We start from the raw sequence: 23,684 nt of genomic DNA, 5'->3' as shown, positions 1-23,684 counted from the left end.
GGTGGGTGCATAACTGGCTGGATAACCGTACTCAGAGAGTAGTTATTAATGGCTCCCAATCCTGCTGGAAAGGTATAACAAGTGGGGTTCCGCAGGGGTCTGTTTTGGGACCGGCTCTGTTCAATATCTTCCTCAATGATTTAGATGTTGGCATAGAAAGTACGCTTATTAAGTTTGTGGACGATACCAAAATGGGAGGGATTGCAACTGCTTTGGAGGACAGGGTCAAAATTCAAAATGATCTGGACAAATTGGAGAAATGGTCTGAGGTAAACAGGATGAAGTTCAATAAAGATAAATGCAAAGTGCTCCACCTAGGAAGGAACAATCAGTTTCACACATACAGAATGGGAAGAGACTGTCTAGGAAGGAGTATGGCAGAAAGAGATCTAGGGGTCATAGTGGACCACAAGCTTAATATGAGTCAACAGTGTGATACTGTTGCAAAAAAAGCAAATGTGATTCTGGGATGCATTAACAGGTGTGTTGTAAACAAGACACGAGAAGTCATTCTTCCGCTTTCCTCTGCGCTGGTTAGGCCTCAACTGTAGTATTGTGTCCAGTTCTGGGCACCGCATTTCAAGAAGGATGTGGAGGGATTGGAGAGCATCCAGAGAAGAGCAACAAGAATAATTAAAGGTTTTGAGAACATGACCTATGAAGGAAGGCTGAAACAATTGGGTTTGTTTAGTTTGGAAAAGAGAAGACTGAGAGGGGACATGATAGCAGTTTTCAGGTATCTAAAAGGGTGTCATCAGGAGGAGGGAGAAAACTTGTTCACCTTAGCCTCCAATGATAGAACAAGAAGCAATGGGCTTAAACTGCAGCAAGGGAGATTTAGGTTGGACATTAGGAAAAAGTTCCTAACTGTCAGGGTAGTTAAACACTGGAATCGATTGCCTAGGGAAGTTGTGGAATCTCTATCTGTGGAGATATTTAAGAGTAGGTTAGATAAATGTCTATTAGGGATGGTCTAGACAGTATTTGGTCCTGCCGTGAGGGCAGGGGACTGGACTCGATGACCTCTCGAGGTTCCTTCCAGTCCTAGAGTCTATGAGTCTATGAGCCCATAGAGTCTGTCTGGATGGCTAAATGCCTTCTAGAGGTTGTATGACTAGCTAAATAACTTTCAAGAGCTTCGCAAAAGCCAGAGTCTCACTCCATTGTCTTAGTTGCCAAAATCATCCTTCCAACACCTGTATGCAAGGCTGAGGTTGTGGATTTGATTGAGTTTACCTAATTGTTTGATAAGACCTAGTTCCTCCTGGCAGGATTTCTCTTTCTTCTGGTGGGAGGTAGCCATTATGCACTCCAAGCACAGTTCTCAGGGCTGCTTACTGAAGCCAGGTCAAACTTCTTGGCTAGCATGGACAAGGAAGGAGAATTCTCCTATTGGCTTAATAATCACAATCTTATTTTCTTTAGCCAGTAAAGGCTCAAAAATTGGTGAGAGAGGGTTAGATCCTCTGGAGTCGGCATGAAGCATAGAGGGTGTGGCTCAGAAGAGATAAGACATAGTAGGACACAGGCCTTCTTTTGGTAAGTAAGCTGGGGAGAAAGGATGGAAATCCACCCAGCCACTAGACAGAGCGATCAGAGAAGTGCTGTAGAAGCTCAGAGTTATGAGGTAACCAGTCAACCACATGTCCCTAGCCTCTGTTTGCCAGAAGCTGGGAATGGGTGACAGGGGATGGATCACTTGACAATTCTCTGTTCTGTTCATTCCCTCTGAAGCATTAGGCATGGACCACTCTTGGAAGACAGGATACTGAGCTAGATGGACCTTTAGTCTGACCCAGGATAGCCATTCTTAGTTATGTTCACATGCCTCATTTGGAATGGGAAGTACATGATCAGGCAGAAGCACCCGGGGGGGGTGGGGAAGAGGGGGAAGCAAATACAGTAGAGGTACAGTACTGTGTTAAACTAGTAAAAACAATTTAAGGGAAAGCAGAATTTTTCTTCTGCTTAGTGAATTTTCAAAGCTGTATTAAGTCAATGTTCAGTTGTAAATTTTTGCAAGAACAACCATAATATTTTGTTAAGAGTTACAAACAACCTCCATTCCCGAGGAGTTCATCAGTCTGATGTTTTAGTGTAGCTGAAATCTTATTGCTCCTGAATACTACACATGACAAGCATCACACAAAACACAGTTTCACGCTAAGAGTCTAGCTCTCAGTCTTCACCTCAAGGAAACAAGTCAAATGACATAGCTAGATATTAACATCCCCTGATCCCCTTATAATCGATTATATGAGAACTCTTTCTTAGCTATCCTGAGGCTAAGATATAGTCCTGCACCTAATGTGTTATTCGTTATTTGTATACTAGAAGTAACCAGGGCCCCCCAATTAAGATCACGGTCCCATTCTGCTCATCATGGTGTACAGTGAGACAAGATATCCTTTGCCCCAAAGAGCTAAGAGTTGGAACAGGCAAAGAAGGGGCGAAAGGAAGTATTATCTCCATTATAGAGATGGGAAACTGAGGCACTGATTCAGTTACATAGCCAAGTGGCTTGACAGATGTGCCAAGTGAGTTCCAGATGGCTGCCCATGGCTTCTCAATTCAGTGATTATAGACTGTGATTTCCTACTAACAAAGAAAATTTCTTGTTGTTTTCAGCTCCCTGCATTAATCATAGATAGTTTCACTAGGTTTGGCACATTGGCCCACTCAAGATGGTTCCGAACCAAAAGATTTCCTCCAAATAGCCTCAGACTTGGAGGAGTTCAAAATTTGGGTCCAATGATTTGTGGCTTGAACCCATCTCAAGTGCACACTAACATTTGGGTCTGGACAGGCTGATAGATGTGGTAGGAGGAATCCAAAGATGCAGAGGCTGCTGTGCATTGACAGTGACAGGCACACCTGGGTCAGATTCAGATACGATGAGTGCCCAGGTGAAAGTGACCTTGGGGTGAGCTTGCCTCCTCTTTCCAGCAGGTGGCATTCTCTGCTCTGCCATCTCTCTGCTAAGGTCTCAGACCTGGGCCTTGCTGCAGAAATGAGTTCTGTCTGCTTTATTTTCAGGAGCCTTGTATTGTTGCAGTAATGAATGATAATGAAGAAGTTGTATCTGTGTGCTGGCAAGATAGGAGACAGGTGATTGACAGAGTAATAACGACTCTCCAGCTGGTATCCCAGTTACAATAGCTGGCTTTTGAGAATTGCCAGGAGGCAGAGTACATGACACAGACACATCAGCCTTCCTGTAACCTCTAGTTAGGAAAGCAGATTGGCAGAGTGGTCACCTTTCACAGGGCTTCCTCACCCATTTGCATCACAACGTGGTGACACCGTGATTGTGCACCATCAGTGAGGCCATGCAGAGTCATGAAAACACCACACTGGGTCAGATCTGAAGATAGATTAAAAACACCCCAGACTCTCATGGTCTTTGAATGCAGAATGTAAGGTAGTCTAGTCATGACTGTGCTACAAGAATCAGGGGAGAGGGAGGAAAATCAGCCCAGCTGACGACTCTTTTGGAACAGAGGGGATGACCAGATCTTATTTCATACAGAAACGTTCTACACACCTACATGAATGATAACATAACACAGAAATTTAGCAATTGCAGTATCAGTGGGAAATAGATGCATTCCATTTGTCCATGTAAAAAGCACCTATGATAACATGCCAAAGCTGGTCTTAGTTATGTCTTAGGTAGAATATGAGTGCTTGTTTATCATTTGTATTTCTTCAGTGTCTATACACCCCAGCCAAGACTCTATTCTGCTAGGGTCTGTACATTCACATAGCAAGAGGAGTCCCTGATTACTACTAAATAGACAGACAAAACAATCATCATCTGTGTTTACCATAAAGGACCCAAGACACTGAGGACCAGATTTTTAAAGATATTTAGGTGCCTAAAGATACAGATGGGTGCCTAGTGGGAGTTTCAGAAGTGCCGAAGCACCTAATTCTCACCTTTGAAAATCTGGCCCCAAGTGAAGCTACTTTATCCATTAAATCAACTTTCCTCTACACAACACTGTTGAGGAATGAAGTTGAGTTTTAATGATCTAATATAATTTAATGGGATGAGTGACGATTAATTTCCATGTTCCCACTGAGTGAGAATTGTGAATTTTGGGCACTTGCTCAACATGAGTGGCGGAGAACATAGAAACAATGGATCTTTGACCTTTCCCTTAAAAGTTACCAAGAGGTCATGGGATTGTCTTATGGGATTTCAAGAATTCAAGTATCCTTTTGGAACTACTCTCTTGAAACCTGGTAGATCACGGGAACATAGGGATTGTGATACAGGATCAGACCCATATAGTCCAGTGTCCTGTTTCCAATCATGGGTGGCAGCAATTACTTAAAGTCCTGAAGAGCAACCAACCTATTCTTTCTGTGGAATCAGGGCCAGGAATCAGTTCTCATCCTCTTCCACCGAAACAGTAAGGACACCGGAGAAAATCCTCCCACTTTTGTGGAAGGTGCCACAGGATCTGTAATGAACACCAGTGTTCATCTACCCTTCTTCCTTCTCCTCAGTAATCCCCCAACTTCCTTCTCTGAACTGTGGTCTTACCTTGCTTTTTTAAAATCTAGTCTTATTGAGATTGTAACCTCTTCAATGTCTCCTTTGACATGCATGAGCTACTGTCTAAATATAAAGGCATATTATAACAACAACAACAAAAGTGAGTATTGATGGTTTCATATAATAATGAGCATGAGCACCTGGCCTGGAGACCATCCATTAGTGGAGACCTGTCTCCAGGTGTCTTCCACAGACAGAAGAGGTTCAAAGAGCTCTTAATGCTTCAAATAGTGTCAGAGAGGCATCAACATACTCTTTTCAATCCTCCTCCCAGAGCAGAGCAGCTCATAGCCAAGGCTATGATGGGTGAAATTGTTTCATTATTCCATCCCTTGTAGAGTCGGCCCCACGAATGTGGGCCTTCTGGCCATATAACCTAGGAATCTGTGGTTAAGGTACTGCACAGCCTCTTAGGTAATCTAGGTTCAGATCCTGGCTCTGCCATGGACTCCCTTGAGCAAGTCTCTTAATGAGTCTGAGCCTCATCTCCCCACCTGTAAATGAAAGCTACAATCCTTCCCTACCCTTCCCCCTCACACACACCAGGCAGTTGTGAGGACAAGCACATGGCCTTGTGTTCAGATGCTACAGTGCTGGGAGACCAAAGTGCACAGAGAGAGATGGGAGAGGAGGGCAACTTTGGGAACTTTAGTTGTAGCTTTGCATAAGAAGCCTCTCTCTGCTACCCACCACAACCCACTTCCAGCATGGCTGATCCAATGCCCATGCTCCTCATGCCACTCCCAGCCCTATGACTCCTCCGATGGAGGAGGAGGGGAGGTGACATCTCCTGGATTCAGAAGAAAATATGCCACACACAGGAGCTCTGCCCCTACTCCGACCCCAGTACCCTGACGTGTCCTCCTCATGTCTCTTTCTGCTCCTCATCTGTGTCTTTCTGTGTTTCCTTCTCACTGCACCCCCACCTATACAGTTATCAGTTTACTCTTCTCTTTGCATGCATGGAGTGCTCCTCACTCACGTGGTGCAGAACATCGGATAATAAAGAGCTCCCTGCAAGCGGGCAAGAGACCAGCGCCGAGTGCTCCTGCTATGCGCGGCATTCCCAACGGCAGGCCAAGCTGGGAGATTCACCTGCGTGGGCAGACAATGAAGGATTGTTCTGAGCAAAACACTGTGCAATCGAGTTGAGATAGTGGAGGCAATGGGGTCAGGCCAGCTGCCTGGGGCATCTTTCATCTCCAGTTTATAGAGGTGGGGTGTAAAGCATGTTCTGGATGGCCCCAAGGCGTGCTCAAAGACAGCCTTGTTCGGCTGCGTATCGGCCATCTCTCTGATGTCACAGATTTCATTTGGGCAGCTCACTTCAAAGGCGCCTTGGGGGGTTGGATTTTTCTAGTTGGGGAATAATAGACAAGCTTTTCAAAAGCATTTTGCTGCGTAATAAAATCAACTATTCTTAACCGCAGCAGGCTGAGTTCACCCAGTTCAAGCCGGACAGCTCCACAATGGAGCCAAAACAGCCAGGCCAGGGCTGACACAGGGCAGCTAGGCTTTCTTCTCCCTTTCACACAGCCCTTCCTCTTTACAACCCTGCACTAGGTCCAGTGCAGTCAATAGGGGGTTCTCACCATGAGTGCTTCTGCTCACATGTGGCGCATACCTGCGCGTGAGCTTGCGCATGGAGATATACACTAGTAGGCATGCTTGCAGGAGCACATCTTTATCTAGTTCCATTGCAAGTCCATCAGAGCAGCAGCTGTCTCACACTAGCAGTAGGTACAGCCCCAGCAGTGTTTTCCCCAGGAATTGACATTAGAGCGGGTAGGAGGGGGATTGGAAAATGACTAAACTGGCAACACTGCGATATCACTAGCTGACCCCTGGCAGGAGGTGGGAGAGAGAGATGTAGACGTTTAAGTACTGCTGTAATACACAGCACAATATGGTATCAAACACCACCACCTTGACCTGTCTAAGGAAGAGCTTTGGGAAGCTCAAAAGTGTCCCCCTTCCAACAGTAGAAGTCAGTCCAATAAGAGATATTGCCACATCCATAATTGTCTCAGTCTTATTTGAGACAAGCACAATCATATATGATGGTCTTTGATCCTCAATAGCAGGCTCCTAGTCGGAGGATTTTAGGACAAGGTTGCACTTCACCCCTACCTGCTGCATTGATCGAACATGCCAGTCGCTATGGTCCATCAGCCATCACCATTCACTAGAGAGCCTCCCATGTTGCTCCTAACCATAGAGGAAGCAGTTGCATATTCTTGCCTATCTCTTTAATTTAATTGTACCAGGGTTCAGAATTGGAGGACCACTGTCCCAGTCTTGTTGTAAGGTTGGGAAGCACAGACTGCGTGTCCCATCCCCAGTACGAAACGCAAAAAAATGAATTTATTTGTTTCTTGTTTTCCATCACTTATTGCTAGTGAGTCACGTGCATTGTTGCTTATGTAGGCCAAGCTGTACACCTATGGTTGCCAACTCTCCCAGTTTTGCCGGGATTCTCCCAGAATTGGGCTCTATCTCCCAGAGGTTAGAGAAGCCAATCCAGGAGCTTTTAGGCTGCTAAAAGTCTGGTGGAGCAGCGGGGCCCTGGGGCAAAAGCAGGCTCCCTAACTGCCCTGGCTCTGCACGACTCCTGGAAGTGGCTGCCAGGAACTGTGGGGACGGCGCCTGAGGGCACGGGCAGCACATGGAGCCCCCCTGGCCCCACCTCAAAGGACCACTGAGATGTGCTGGCCACTTCCCACTGACTGAGGTATGCGCTGCCTGGCCAGAGCCTGCACCCCAACCCCCTGCCTTAGCCCTGAGTCCCCTCCTGCACCCAAACTCCCTCCCAGCACTTGCACCCCTCATCCTCACTTGCACCTCAACCCCCTCCCCCAGCCTGGTGAAAATGAGTGAGGGTGGGGGAGAGCAATCAATGGAGGGAGGGGGGATGAAGTGAGCGGGATGGGGCCTCAGAGAAGGGGCAGGGTAGGGGTGGGGCCTTTGGAAGGGAAGGGGCAAAGGTGTTTGGGTTTGTGTGATTAGACAGTTGGCAACCCTATGTACACCAAGCCAGGCTCTCACTCCCACTACATCTAGCCTCCTTGCCCTCCCCTCCCACTCCAGTCTAAACTTTCTGGCTTTCTGAATGTCACCAAAATCAATAGAGTCTGATTTCCCCTAAAATCAGGCTGCTTTTCACTAAAAAAATCAATAGGATTCTAACCAAGAAGTAGAAGGGAACTGAGAGAGTGGGAGCTAGAGGCCCAGATGGGGGGTGGGCTGGCTGGAGTTGGGGGGCAAGTGGCTTGGCTGAGGGGGATTGGCTGGAGTGGGGTGAGGGACCCTAAAATCACTGCCTCACCCTTGTATCCAGAGGGACTCTGCTTCTCTGCCACAGATCTGAGATGGCCCTGTCTGACCCCTGTATCCAGCACTGATTTTAGTCGACAAAAGGCTTTTCTGGTTCTCATTTTCACCAGATCACTAGGCTTCTGCCCCTTGGTGTCTAGAACGGTCCCTGAAATTTTGGTATAGATCGGACAGTTTTCAGAACGACCCCATTGAACACCAACAACAGGGACATGCCATCAAGCTGAGCGCAGGGCCTTGCTGGTCAGACAGCAAAAGCTCAAGGAAGAGAGTGCAAATAAAAAAGTTTTCCCACAAATGTGTGGTTAAATTCACTCTTCCCCACAGTCACTCTCCCAAACCCCATCCATCCCAATCTTGGGCCCTGTTGGAGCTGTATTCAGCACAGCACAGGATGGGGGCAGGGAAGCAGTAAGATACTTTATTGCTCATCTCCTAGCAGGCACAGCTAGTTCCCTGTATAATGCAGAGCAGACTCGGGTCTCACCAGGGTGCAGAGTATGCAGGCCAAGCCCACAGCTCTTGGAAATGAAGAAATAATCCCGATTCTGGAGACCAGAAGACAACAGAGCCACAGTAGTTCTATGCCAGGCAGGGATTCCTCTGTGTAGGATGACTCCTCCAGCTTCCCTGTTACTTTGTGCCACTGTGAGAGCCTGGATATGGGTCATGATCCAAAGCCCACTGAAGTCAGACACCTCCTAGGCCCAGATCCTCAAAGGTATTTAAAGCCCATTGAAATCAGTGGGGAGTTAGGCACCAAAATCCCTTAGATTTACCTGGATTTTGGATCAGACCCCTGGCCCAAGGAATCACGTGCATGTAGCCTCAGCCTAGCTGCAAAGGCTGCAGTCACAGATCTTTGAAGCTTCGGTGGATTGGAGGCCGAGAGCTACAGCATTTGCACGAGCCACATTGCCTAGGCGGTGCCACATGCTGCACACAGGCATGAGGCCAGAACGGCAGACTTCATTAATTCCAATAAAAGAGCTGCTGAGATGCTCGAGTCGGCTGTAACCTCTTGCTGAATGACAAAGATAATGGAGAAGTGACAAGAACTTTTCCAAGCCTTTTACATTGTACGAGACAGAAAGAGGCACCCAGGACCAGTTTCAGGCTCACAAGTCTCTAGGCCCAAGGCAGACACCTGGTCTAACAGGCATTGTTTAATCAACAGTTCTGAGATTTTTGTAGGGTGTGAATTACCCACTGGGGAATCTCTATTTCCCAGGAAATGAAACACTGAGAATTGTGAAGAACGATGAACACATGCAGATGCACTTCAGGGGTGATATACTTACTTTTGGCCACTGTAATCATTCCAAAATAATGAGCCAGGTCTCAAAAAAATACTCAGTATAGTCCATGAGATTTTTTTTAAGTAATTTTGTGGGTGGGGGGGGTGTTTGCTGGTTTCTCAGCCTTGGGGGTGTATTTGGGGTCATGCTTTCAAGATTTCCTTTACAACCATTTGTGCTAGAAACTTTTTTTTTTTACACTGAATTTCACATGTAATCACGAGTCCTGATGCTGGGGCTTTAAGAAAGACACCAAATATTGTGAGACTTACAGTAAAAATTGTGAGAGTTAGCAACACGGCATTCCCTCAGTGAAAGGCAGACCTAACAGCATGAAAAGTGTTATGAATGCAAGATCGTCAGAGGCACTGCTCTGTTGCACTAGCACAACATTTCAAAGTGTCTTAAAACCAACCAGCTCAACGTCTTACAGAATCTAATCTATCTAAATGGTCTCATGAAAAATGGCCAATGACAACAGTTCTTTAACAGCACATGAATATTTCTCTGTAGTATTGCGAAATAAAACCCAACAACCCCCTTTCAGGCCTGGAATCCCTGTCCCCAACACATCACATCAGCACATAGCAATGGCACATTATCCTAGACAAGTCAACCTCCGGTGCGTAAACTCAGCCATACTAAACTAGACAGCCCTTGGGAATGGTTAGAGGAAGGGCCTGTAGTCAGGACTCCTGGGTTTTATTCCCAGATCCTCTGCTGATGTGCTGTGTGCACTAGTTAAAATCATAGACCACATTCTGGACCCCTAATTGGCACAGGTGAGCAGCTACATACATGAGTAGAGGCAGTTTCATCAATGAGACTACTAGTATGAGTCACTGCACCTCCCAGTGATCATCGCTTGACCTATTGCTTCTGTGATTCATTGCGCTCCTCTGCACAATGGAGAGAGCAATTAGAGCTCATCAAAAACCAGCAATGACATGTGGATGACATTATTCATTGGGAAAGAGACATTTTGGGGGTTGAAATTCAAATTTGTCCCAAAAAACAAACAAACAAACAAAAACCACCACAACAGAATGCAAGCAATGCCCTTACCCCAGGTGCAACCAGTGGTCAGGTTGAGGGCCTTACAGCGGATCCATCTGTGTGGTTAGAGAAATCAGTGATGCAACATCTAACTGTGAAGGCACAACCTCACCTCCAAGGCGACCTATGCTGTCTGAATGTGCGGTTGTAGGGGACCTGGCCTTTTGTGCCCCCTCCCCACCTCCCAGCCACTTCCTTGGCCACAAAGGCTCCATCTCAACCAATGTCTTCGCCCATCTCCCTCTCTGGGCTCAGCCCTCCTGCCAAGTCATGCAACAGTTCACTCCCCAGCCAGGTAACAAAAGTCCAACTTAAAGTCCAAATCACATGCCCAAACTAATAGTGCTTCTGTCCCTCCCAGGCACCATTGATGCCCTCTGCTTCTTAGCCCTGGCAGAGCATCTCTTGTCTTGCTTCTTTCCCAGCAGGATTCTCCTGCTGCTTCCCTTCACCAGTGACTCCAGAGTTTAATTCTGGGGGTCTCTCTGCTCCTGTCACAGGCCTTAATTTAGGGCTTCCCCCACAGAAGCCTGCTGTGCTCCCTGTGGGTCTCTTTCTCCTGTCACAGGCCCTAACTAAGAGCTCCCAGAGGGTGACTCACCCTGACTTCCTCAGGGTCCTCCAGAGGGCACTCCCCTTGTTCCAGCCTCCAGGGGCTCCACCTCTACTGACTTCCCAGCTCTGTTTAAGTAGTGCTCACCTGCTGCATCAACACAGCTGGGGTCAGTCCTTCTAACTAGGCCTCATCACACCCAGTTGGGGTCACTAATTAGCCAGCTCCTCAGGATGGCTGAGGGCTAGCTGCTAAGGCAGAGTCAAGGCTGAGCCCAGCTCTCCTCCAAGGGCTGGCTGGTCTGTGTGGCTGATGTCAGGTAATTTAGTTGTTTATAGGAGGCACCAAGTTGTGTTTGTTTACACGATGCACGTCAGCCTTGTTGATCTTAGGGTATGTCTATACTACAGTCATGGGATGTGACTGTCGACATGCCCAAGTTTTCATGGAGCTAGCTCTGATCCCAGAGTAGTTGAGTTGAGCCCTGAAGAGAAAAAAAACAACAAAAAAAGAGGGTTCCTGGCAGGTTTGAACTGCTACGGCTTCATTACTCTGGACTGTGAGCTACCAGGATGAAAGTTCATGCAGGTGTGTCTCCTCAAGCTGTAAGCACATCCTGTGATTGCAATATGGACATACTGTCAGGCAGCAGTGCACCAAAATGCACACAGGCAATCCTGCTGCAGAAAGCTCAGTTCAGTTCTCGCTGCCCTGCTACCTAGGAACAGCCCCTCTCAGTCCTTTCACTCCTTGGTCTCCAATCACCTGGTCTGTCCCCCTTTGATCCTGGAGCATTTTAGAAAACTCTATTCTCCTCTCCTCCTCCAGCCCCGGGGCTTTTTCTACCTGAGACGCCTCTAGTCCAAACTATCTGTCATAACATAGTTTGTGTCCTAACAATACGCTCCTCAGAAGGATGGTGGGAAGCCTAATTAATGTATTTGAAGCATTTTCAAGTCCCTGGAGAGAAGGTAAACATTAGGATCATATCTGCCTGGGGCTCCTTTTCTTGATTTTGGCATTTTAGACAAAGGGAAATGGTGGGGTTTATACAAGTGTGCAACTTTGCAAGAATATATGGTAATGGCAGCTATGGAGGTAATGTAAAGTAATAGAACCCATAAGGATCTATGGGAGACACACACACACAGATCTGATTGGTGGGTATTAAAAGTTCACAGGAGCCCTAATAGAAATCTGTCAACTCCCTGCTAATCCTTCTTGACAGAAACCCTATAAGACGTTTAATGTGTTAAATAGCTCTAGAGTCTAATCAGTGTGAAAGCCAAAGGGAATGGGGAGTTTGGAGTAAGGATTATATTTTCCTTCTTCATTTAACTGATTTACTCTGCAGAGTCACAGGGGAAAAAATGATTTGGCTTGTAAATTGCTTTCTTATGCAAAACCAGATTACACATTTCAATGTCCACAGGCTTGCAGTCCTTATTTCCCTGGACTCTAGTGAGTTGTGGCACAACCTCCCCCCCCAATATGCATTTGATCTCCTGCCCTGCATGCATCTGATGAATATGCATTGGACACTCTGCTACCTTCAGTACAATAGTGCGTCTGTCTGCCTGAAGGTAGAGTGGAATGCATGGGGGGCCAGACTAGCACACCTGTGCTCACCTGAGCCCAGTCAAGAATGTGAATAATTTATATTTTCAAGTAGTCGGAAACCCATCAATGATGAGAGAAGCTGGATGGCCTAGCCCTGATGGGGAATTTTTTTCATACTCTGTTAATCATTTTGGTGTGGGCAGTTCTATCAACTAATCATGCTAGACTCCTAGATTTAGCTTGTGTTATGCAGGTGGTCTCACTAGAAGACCATAATCCTCCCTTTGGGCCTTAAAAGCCATGACTTCTAAGGCCAAGCAGGACCATTACGATAATCTAGTCTGACTTCCTGCATAACATAGACCGAAGAATGTCATCAAGTCCCCTTATGTGCAGTTGCACTACAGCATCTCTGTTAGGAAGACATCCAATCTTGATTTAAAGATTCCACATGGAGACTCCACCATTTTCCATCAGTTAATTACCCTCACTGTTACAAATTTCAAGCGTGAACATGGCTGACTTCTGTTTCCAGCCATTGGTTCATGATGTGCCAGAGACGGACCTGAACCAAACCCCATACACACACACTGCTGAAATCTGGAAGAGTCTAGATTGGGAAGCCAACTTTGTGGCATAGCCCCATTTCTACTGATTGTTAGGCAAGAGGCAGAAAGCACCATATTATTTGCTTTTTGGCTGAACAGCTAGAGTATATTTCAATAGTGCCTTTAACTACGTTGCGTGACAAAGGTCTTCACAAACTGTATAGATGTTTTTATATCTTGCCCATCTTCATGGTCTTTCCGTCTTGTGGTACAGGGATCATTCTGCCCACCACTGAAATGCAGCCACATTTGGGGTAACATGTGACATCCACTCGTCATCTGCAACATTACACAAAAGTTCCCAGGCGACACAAGAGCTGAAGGAACAGAAGGAATTTTGGGGATGGAGAATGTAAACGCCAGACCTGCAATTTGTCCAGCACTCCTCAGCCAACACAGAGAAATATAATGACATCAAGGATTTTGATGGCTAGTCTTCGGACTCCCTCTTCAGCAGCATAGAAACATCAGCTTGGGGAAGTGGGTTCAGTGCTGACAGAGGGATGAGCCAGAGCTACTAAACCACTAACGCCACTGGGTTTTCCTTTATAGTCCTCCATGTAAATACTGACCAAACTGCAACCTACATCAGGCCTAGTTCTCCACATCTCACTCAGATCCCTGCGCATTTGAGGCTACTTGGCTAAGTGTCCAAGGAAAGCTTGCACAACTGGGTCCTTGCTTTCTAAGCTCAATGAGATAACAGCCCAGGACCATGCGGCTAGAGAGAAGCACAATCCCTTAAATGTAGGCAACATAGTACACAACGGGTCATAGCCAGAGAAAATGAACAATTTACCTTGGGGTAGGATAAATCATTTACAGTTGGACTGGACAGAGCACTTCAGATCACATGCTGTGAGGAACAATCTTTCTTTGCTTGGAGGTAGGTATGCTGAATAACCCAACAGGCCTTTCTCCAGCTCTGATTCCTTTCATTTGCTGATGACAGTGCACCATAACGGGGCAGGACCCTGGACTGGAAATCATGAAACATGGGGTTTATTTTCAATTCTGCCACTGACCAGCTGTGTGACTTCAGGCAAGTTGATTGTCTAGGCACGCCTGCCTTGGTTTGGGGGGAATGAACTAGATGACCTCTTGAGATCGCTTCCAGCCCTACATTTCTATCATTGCTCCGCCTCTGTTTCTCCTCCCAGTCTTTGTCTATTTTGATTGTAAACTCTTCAGCATAGAGATGGTCTCTCACGAGGTGTTTGTACAACCTCTAGCACAATGGGGCCCTCTTCTTACTTAGCACTATCATATAAATAACAACAGCAGCTGCTCGTGGAAAGATTAGTACCTTTGCTAATGCCCACTTGAAGCCATCTGTTGAAAGCAATCACTAGTCACTCCTCAAGTCCGATTTCCAGGGAACATCAGCAAGGAGCAAAGACGTCACACTCTGGTGGAAGTGCCCCTTTCTGGAAAGGGTTAGAATATATTATTCTGTCGTAAACTCACTGGTTTGACCAAAGCCATCTCAAACAGGGCTGTGCTTCTTTCACCCATTAGCAGATTCAGAGGCCAAGGGCTTGTAGGCTTGACTACTCCATCCTGACAATTACGGTCACCTCAGAAGCAGTGCACATTTATTGGGAGTGTAATATTTATTAGTTGCACAGAGCCTAGAGGCCTATCAGTAAGTGTCTTATAAACAGTCTGAGATTTTCAAGGGGGCTAAACCCATTAGACTTCCAACTCCCACCAAAAGCCAAGGGGATTTGGGTGCCTGATTCCCTTTGAAAAAAGTCACAGGGGTATTAAATAAGGACCAGGTTGAGAAAGGCCCTTTCACTTCTGTGCACACAAAGATCCTGCCCCCTTGAACATCCTGCCCAACTGACATCCCTCAGTTAAGCTCAGAGACTGCTCTCTCCACACACACAGATGTGGAGGGAGATGGGAAAAGATAGGACCATGAATCCACCCCCGTCCCCCATATTCAGAGGAATTAAGTGATGGGGTAGGCCTCATGCTGCCCTCTGTGCAGCATGTTGGTGAATTTCACCCTCACTGGTTTAATCCTGATTTGTGGTGTATAGTTTTCTTAGCCTCAGTTACTCCCAGAAGAAGCAGTTTGGCCTTAAGAAGAGATTCGGGCGTTAGGGGAAGAAGCGGAGATGTGTTTTGTTGATCGTGAATAAGGCCTGGTCTACACTACATGTTTATACCGATTTTAGCAGCGTTAAACCTATTTAACGCCACACCTGTCCACACTACGATGCCCTTTAAATCGATATAAAGGGCTCTTTAAATCGGTTTCTGTACTCCTCCTCAACGAGAGGAGTAGCGCTAAAATCAGTATTATTATATCGGATTAGGGTTAGTGTGGCCGCAAATTGATGGTATTGGCCTCCGGGCCGTATCCCACAGTGCACCACTAACAGCTCTGGACAGCTATCTGAACTCGGATGCACTGACCAGGTAGACAGGAAAAGCTCCGCGAACTTTTGAATTTCATTTCCTGTTTGGCCAGCATGGAGCTCTGATCAGCACAGGTGACCACGCAGAGCTCATCAGCACAGGTAACAATGCAGTCTCCTGAGAACAGAAAAAGAGCTCCAGCATGGACCACATGGGAGGTACTGGATCTGATCACTATATGGGGAGAGGATTCAGTGCTAACAGAACTCCTTTCAAAAAGACGAAATGAAAAACTTTTGAAAAAATTTCCAAGACCATGAAAGAGAAAGGCCACACCAGGGACTCAGTGCAGTGCAGAGTGAAAGTGAAGGAGCTCAGACAAGCCTACCAGAAAACCAAAGAGGCAAACAGAAGATCTGGGGCAGGGCTGAAAACATGCCGCTTCTACGCTGAGCTGCATGCAATTTTAGGGGGCTGCGCCACCACTACCTCCCCTTCCGTCCTTGGATTCCGTGGTGGGGGTTGTAATCTCAGCCATGCCTGAGGATTATGCGGGTGGGGAAGGTGAGGAGGAGGAAGAGGAGGACGAGCTTGAAGAGAGCACACAGCACTCTGTTAGCCCCAACAGCCAGGAGCTTTTTCTGACCCAGACGGAATTACCGTCCCAGCCCTCCCAAGCCACTAGCCCACACAGTGAAGCCATGGAAGCCACCTCTGGTGAGTGTACCTTTGTAAATATAAAACATGGTTTAAAAGCAAGCTTTTTTTAATGATTGATTTGCCCTGAGGGCTTGGGATGCATTCAGGGGCAGTAAAGTTACTGGAAAAGTTTGTTAACATGTCTGGGGATGGAGCGGAAATCCTCCAGGGACATCTCCATGAAGCACTCCTGGAGGTACTCCAAAAGCCTTTGCAGAAGGTTTCTGGGCAAGGCAGCCTTGTTCCGTCCACCATGGTAGGACACTTTACCATGCCATGCATGTAGCAAGTAATCGGGTATCATTGCATGACAATGCATAGCGGCGTATGGTCCCAGTGATTGCAGGCATTCAAGAAACATCTGTTCTTTATCTCGCTCTGTTATCCTCAGCAAAGTGATATTGTTCATGGTAACCTGGTTGAAATTCAGGAATTTAATTAAGGGGACAGAGATGGCCTTTTTCCTACAGGGGTGTTTGCCTGTTGCTTACAAGAAATCCTTCCTTGCGTGTAGCTAAGCAGGGGGAGGGGAGAAAGGATAGTGCTGAGCTTTCTCGCGTTTGGCTAGCAGGAATCTTCCCAGCTACCAGCCACACGGTGGGGGGGAAGGGGGTGATTAGCAGTGATCTTCCATGATACCAGCCATGCGGTGGGGGGATGGGGTAAAGCGATCATTCTAGAGAATTGGAGGGGGAGTGGGGGTGGCTTCTGTGAATGGAAGTGAAGGCTGCTGAAGCCGAAAGACAATGGCTTACCATGGTCGCATGCAAGCTGAATTCTGATGCCCGGACCTGCGTCTGTGACATCTGTAACACCAGAGCCCAGGCACTCAAAGTTAAGATGCAAAATGCGACCTTGTAGTGAAATCACATGTGCTGTGTAAGGTGAATAGGGTTGTTCACTGTGAAAGAGTATAACCATTGTTCTGTAAAATGTATCTTTTTAAATACTTCTCTCCCTTTTTTCCCTCCCTCATGCAGCTGCACATTTTTCAAGCCTCCCTACTCCATCCCGAAGGCTAGCTCAGATAAGGTGGAGGAAGAAGAGGACGTGAGACGAAATGTTCTCTGAAATCATGGAAGTAACCCGCAATGAAAGAGCTCATCTGAATCAGTGGAAGGACGTGGTATCAAATTACAGGAAAGATGCCAGTGAACGTGAGGACAGGTGGGACCAAAGTGAGGAGAGGAGAGACGCTCGAGATGAGAGGTGGCTGCAAGAAGATCAGAAGGGGCAGAATGAAACGCTGGGGCTGCTGCGTGATCAAACTGACATCCTCCGACGTCTGGTGGAGCTTCAGGAAGAGCAGCGAGGTCACAGAGTGCCACTGCAGCCCCTGTGTCACCACCCTCAGTACTCACCATGTTCCATATCTTCCTCACTCAGACGTGTAAGAACGCATGGGGGAAGGCTTTGTGCACCCACCCACTCCATCCCCGTGGACAGCCCAACCAAAAGTCTGTCATTACATTGAAATGATTTTAGTGGCCTTTTCCTTCCCTCCTATTCTCCTCCCAAACTGCACCCTTGCCAGTTCTCTCCCTCTTTTTATAATGAGCTTTTTAATAAAGAATACATGATTTTTTCCTTCCCTCCTATCCTCCTCCCAAACTGCACCCTTGCCAGTTCTCTCTCTCTTTTTATAATGAGCTTTTTAATAAAGAATACATGATTTTTAAACGATAGTGACTTTATTTTCTTAAGCAAGCTGTAATCGAAGGGGGAGGGTGGGTTGCTTACAGGGAATGAGTCAATCAAGGGGGTGGGGTTCATCAAGGGGAAACAAACACAGCAGTCACACTGTACCCTGACCAGTGATGAAACTCGTTTTCAAAGCTTCTCTGATGCGCACCGCTTCCCGGTGTTCTCTTCTAATCGCCCTGGTGTCTGGCTGTGCGTAATCAGCTGCCAGGTGATTTGCCTCAGCCTCCCACCCCACCATAAGGTCTCCCCATTACTCTCACAGAGATTGTGGAGCACACAGCAAGCAGCAATAACAAAGGGGACATTGGTTTGGCTGAGGTCTGAGCGAGTCAGTAATGTGCGCCAGCGCGCCTTTAAATGGCCAAATGCACATTCTACCTACATTCTGCACTTGCTCAGCCTGTAGTTGAACAGCTCCTGACCACTGTCCAGGCTGCCTGTGTATGGCTTCATGAGCCATGGCATCAAGGGGTAGACTGGGTCCCCCAGGATAACTACAGGCATTTCAACATCCCCAACAGTTATTTTCTGGTCTGGGAAGTAAATTCCTTGCGGCAGCATTTTAAACAGAGCAGTGCTTCTGAAGAGGCAAGCGTCATGAACCCTTCCTGGCCATTCCATGTGGATGTTGGTGAAACGTCCCTTGTGATCCACCATTGCTTGCAGCACCATTGAAAAGTACCCCTTGTGGTTTACATACTGGGTGGCCTGGTACGCTGGTGCCAAGATAGGGATATGGGTTCCATCTATGGCCTCCCCACAGTTAGGGAATCCCATTGCAGCAAAGCCATCCACTATGGCCTGCACGTTTCCTAGAGTCACAACCTTTTGTAGCAGCAGCTTAGTGATTGCTTTGGCTACTTGCATCACAGCAGCCCCCACAGTAGATTTTCCCACTCCAAACTGATTCCCGACTGACCGGTAGCTGTCTGGCATTGCAAGCTTCCACAGGGCTATTGCCACTCGCTTCTCCACTGCGAGGGCTGCTCTCATCTTGGTATTATGGCGTTTCAGGGCAGGGGAAAGCAAGTCACAAAGTTCCATGAAAGTGCTCTTAAGCATGCGAAAGTTTCGCAGCCACTGCAAATCGTCCCACACCTGCGAAACTATGCGGTCCCACCAGTCTGTGCTTGTTTCTCTGGCCCAAAATCGGCGTTCAATGGGTAGAACCTGCCCCATTACCAGCAGGAGCTCCAAAGCTCAGGGGCCCGCGGTTAAGGAGAATTTAGTTTCCATGTCCTCATCACTCTCGTCGCTGCGCTGCTGTAGCCGCCTCCTCCTCCTCGCCTGGCTTTGCAGTTCATGGTTCACCATAGACTGCACAAGAATGCGTGAGGTGTTTACAACGTTCATGATCGTGGTGTTGATCTGAGGGGGGTCCATGCTTGCAGTGCTATGGCGCCTGCACAGTTCACCCAGGAAAAAAGGCGCGAAATGGTTGTCTGCTGCTTTCACTTAGGGAGGGGTGAGGCTGTACCCAGGAACACCCGCGACAATGATTTTTGCCCATCAGGCACTAGGCTCTCTAACCAGAATTCCAAGGGGCGGGGGAGACTGCGGGAACTATGGGATAGCTACGGGATAGCTACCCACAGTGCAACGCTCCAGAAATCGACGCTAGCCTCGGATCATGGATGCACACCACCGACTTAATGTACCTAGTGTGGCCGAGAACAATCGACTTTATAATATCTGTTTTATAAAACCGGTTTATGTTAAATCGAATTTATCCCACAGTGTTGGCGTACCCTAAGTGTGGCCAGTCTGAGGGAGGCAGCTTAGTTTCTACAATGGGTAGCCCTGCCCCTGCCTACTCATGGCCGCACATTGGGCTTGCTGGGCAGAGATTAAAAACACAACCTTCCCCTCATCTCAGCAGGCTGCAGAGAGCTTCAGGCAGGAAGCTGCCCTGCAAAATCTGATCCTTGCAAAGATGGGAGAAGATAGAAACAGCTGAGTCACTCTGGCAACAGACCCTTCTTCTTACCCTCACTCCATGACACATGTCTATAAATGCAGCACATGTCCTCCACCTGCACTTCTTCCCCACCCCTTAGCTACACATTCAAACCAAGCTGGCTCTACCTCATCGTGCCTGTGTGCAAATATATAGCATATCCCATGTGCACACACTTGTGCTCAGCCCACAGATCCACCTAGCCACTTCCACATCCTCGCATTGTACCCATACGCACTCACCTTGCACACACCAGCATCCTGCCACACACTTGCTGTAATGAGCTTTACTCAGAATTCCTCTAGTCATTCCTCACCTGTCCTGCCCCCTATCTCCTTCGTCCCACATCCTCCAGCAACCCCTCCATCTCCGCCAGCCCCCCCCATTTTCCCCTGCCATCTCCTCCATCTTCTCCTGCCCCCATGTTTCCCAGACTCAGTTTTCGGCCTTGTCCAACACTCTCCAGGCTGCGAGCTGTGACAATTCACTCCAGTTACACACCATTACGTATTAAACAGCAACGGCAAAACCTGGAATAAAGAGGCTGTAACTCACTAGGTGGCATTTTATACCCTAGCTTTCCTCCATGAAGAGAAGTATAAAGTTACACTGAAGGTTCTGTTTAAAGACCAGCCATTTCTCCCTGGCGGTTTGTAAACACACTCCTCTGCATCTTAGTGGTTGGCTTATGTTTGTTAACATTTGGCACGTCTTTCTTTGCAACTTACATGTTTCAAGCTTATTTTTTCCAGACTTGCCAGAGCCCATCACCTGTTTATAAAGGACTCCTTGATGGAAACACCCTGTGTAATTTAAGAGAGGCTGGTGCTCAATCCCATAGAATTGAATGGAGAATTATCTTTCTGTTGTAAAATTCTAAAGGAAAGTTCAAACCAGTTGTACAGGAAGGACCTCATTCTCTGTTCAATTCCAAAGATGTTGAGTCATTTCTGAAGAACCCTCTTCATTTCAGTGTTACTAAATTCAGTAGAACTCATCCTTAAGGGAAAAATTTTCCACCCCAAAAGGCATTGAATAGGTTAGTGGCATAGCACTCATTACGTGTATTAATTATTGAAGAATATTGATGACTTATCCAAATATTGGGCCAAATCCTTAGTTAGTGTAAATGAGTATGAATGGCTGCATTACTCTACTACCTACTACCCATTAGTGTACTTACACTCGGTGTGACCCTTACAAAAATCCCACCGAGGTAGGACAGTGACATTAGCCCCATTTTACAGATGGGGAAACTGAGGCAAGGAACAGCTAGGTGATTGGACATGGTCATGCAGGAAGTCTGTAGCACAGCAAGGAACTGAACCCAGGTCTTCTGAATCCCAAGCTAGCCTCTTAAGCACAGGATCCTCAATGAAGCTATATTAATGCATATTAACAAAGGATCTGGTCCTATCACATCTGTGCTATTGAGACTACAGTTACAAAGCATTGCCCTTGTTTTACGTTGTGAATGCTGATACACATGGCATTAGCCCCTTCAGTTCTGCTTTACTCATGCGATCACATGGGAAGCTTTGGTACCAGCAAATTTGCCATTGGTACCAGGCCACTTCCAATCCAGCTTAGGGCGGTAGTGGCTGAAGAGTGTCACCATCTGATGGTTATTCTGTGGCCTCCTGAATGCAAAATGAGTTCAGAAACTTATCGTGGTCATTTTAGACACCCGTCTGCTGGCACTGGCGCTACTCCTCCCCAGTGCTGGATGCCTCAGCAAAGAGACCAAGGACTGAGTGATGTTTTAGCTCCCCCACTTTTGCTTTTCCATGTCAGGAGCCAGGCCCATTTGTGGAGGCCAGAGCAGAAGAAGCCAGCAGGGCTAGTGTTTGGGACGTGAACAAGAAATGGTTTTCTGCTACCTGACATTTGGGGGGGAGAAAGGTTAAATACGATTATTGGGGGCTCCAGTCTTACTTCAGGTACCAGTGAATGGAACCAGGTTGGCAGCAAATAGGGAATTGCTTCTGTGAAAAGGAAGCCATACCATAGCACAGTAAATACACTTTCCTCTCCCCTGTGTATGCTATGCTCAGCATGCTCCATTATTACTGTAGCACGGCAGCAGCGAGCATACTGGCAAATCTCCTGCTGTAAACCCCTATAGAATGAGCTCTCAAACCAACCTCAGGTACTCCCCAAATTCCCTCTGCATGAAGAGAGTTTAACAACAGTGATCGGGCTGATGAATTGGGAAGCACCTTAAAGGACAATCCGATAGGATTTCAAAACCAATCTCTTTTAATGCCTTTTTTACTTAGTCATTCCCTCGTTCTTGTCATCTTGCACTCAGCCTCCATTGAGCGGTTTCCAGGTAACCAGATCCCTTCCTGTACACAATGTGCCTACTATACTCCAAGTGATGTTATCAAGCCAGGCTCGGCCTAGTGCATGCGGTCAGATAGTGGCTAAGCTAGAGTGGCCCTGGGTTGATGGAGCGAAACAGGACTCTTCATCCCCAATCTAAATACACAGTGGGCTTTGTGAGGCCTGTTGGGATCAAAACACATTTATAAAGACTCATTAGTACTTAATTGGGTAGTGTTTTACTTGCTGACTTTGGAATTCTCTATATAGTCATCATATGTATCTATCTGTCTAGCCTTTCATTCCAGATAAATGAGAAACCACGGTAAACATTTGGTAGTTCCTTGAGTGTTATGAGCCTGAGGTGAGATGGACAGTGCAGTATCTGATATTCTGAGAGAGAGAGAGAGAGAGAGAGAGGAGAAAATCAAAGAAACAGATGTTAAACTGTAGGAATTATTAATTAAGGGATAATTCCATTTTCTTTACTAAGCTTGTTTGCACTTAAAAGCTTTTGGGAGCAAGCGACTAGCATCTGCTTGATGGGACTTTTGTAACTGAGGAGGAAAAAGACATAATAAACCACAATGCACCAAAAGATATTATTTAAGAGAATTACTGAAACTCAGACCTACTAATTGCATCATTCTTGTTTAATGGGCAAGGGATGTGATGGCCAAGATGCCAAAAAGTTCTAATGACACTGAAGGGCTAGTCTGCCAAACAGTTCTTTGGCCTACATGGGGACTGAAAGAGATGGGGGGTGGGGGGAAGGACACTTACAAATGCATGGCAGACAAGTATCTTCACATGTATAGCTTCTGTGGGCCAGGTTGTGATCTCCTCTCTCATACTGACTAGGGTCTGACTGAGTGAAGTCCTGATCCCAATGAAGTCAATGGGAATTTTGTCATTGATGTCAATGGAGTTTGTCCCGTGATTTCAGTGGGACTAGTCATGGTGTAAGGCACTCTGGCCTTCTGTTTGTAAGAACCAAAGAGGAAGGCAGGCATCAGCAGATTATGAAAGAGTGCCCTAAAATATAGGCATGTTACCAAAAGTATCACTGGGATGAGAAAGTTCTTCCCATGGGTTGTTTTAGGACTAGGTCATCCCTACAGCAAAATCAAAGAGCTCATTGAATGGTGATTGCTATTCAGGAAAGGCTATAGTAAGAGCTTGGGAGTTTGAGACTCATGCCTCTCTTATGGGTCCTGATTCAGAAGTCCACTGAAGCCAATAGGAGCCAAGGCTGGTCATGCAGTACATAGTATGTAGAGCCAATAGACTGTTGGCCTTGCTCTTTTCTATTTTGAAAAAGGTAAAAGCTGTGCAGATGTTTCTAGGTTACACAGCAGCAGCTCCTCACTACCAAAAAGGAGAAAGAGAAGTGGATAGATGCACTATTTAAACTGAATGGGATGAATTTTAAATCCATATTTGGAAGAGTAAAGAACTTGTGTCAAGAGTTAGCAGAGCATAGTGGTGAATTCTTCTTCAGTCGGGGGTTTGTTCCATAATGTACAATACCCTCTTGGGTGTTATGATAGGGAAGATGGTTTGTTATTTGATTTTTTAACATTTCTTAGTGTCTGTGCTTTATGGTTTGCTATTCTGAGAGTTTGTACATCATAAGCACCATTTGACAAATAGGGGG

The sequence above is a fragment of the Gopherus evgoodei genome, chromosome 8 (assembly GCF_007399415.2).
Source record: "Gopherus evgoodei ecotype Sinaloan lineage chromosome 8, rGopEvg1_v1.p, whole genome shotgun sequence".
Lineage (NCBI taxonomy): Eukaryota > Metazoa > Chordata > Testudines > Testudinidae > Gopherus > Gopherus evgoodei.
Note: the sequence above shows the minus strand (reverse complement) of the source record.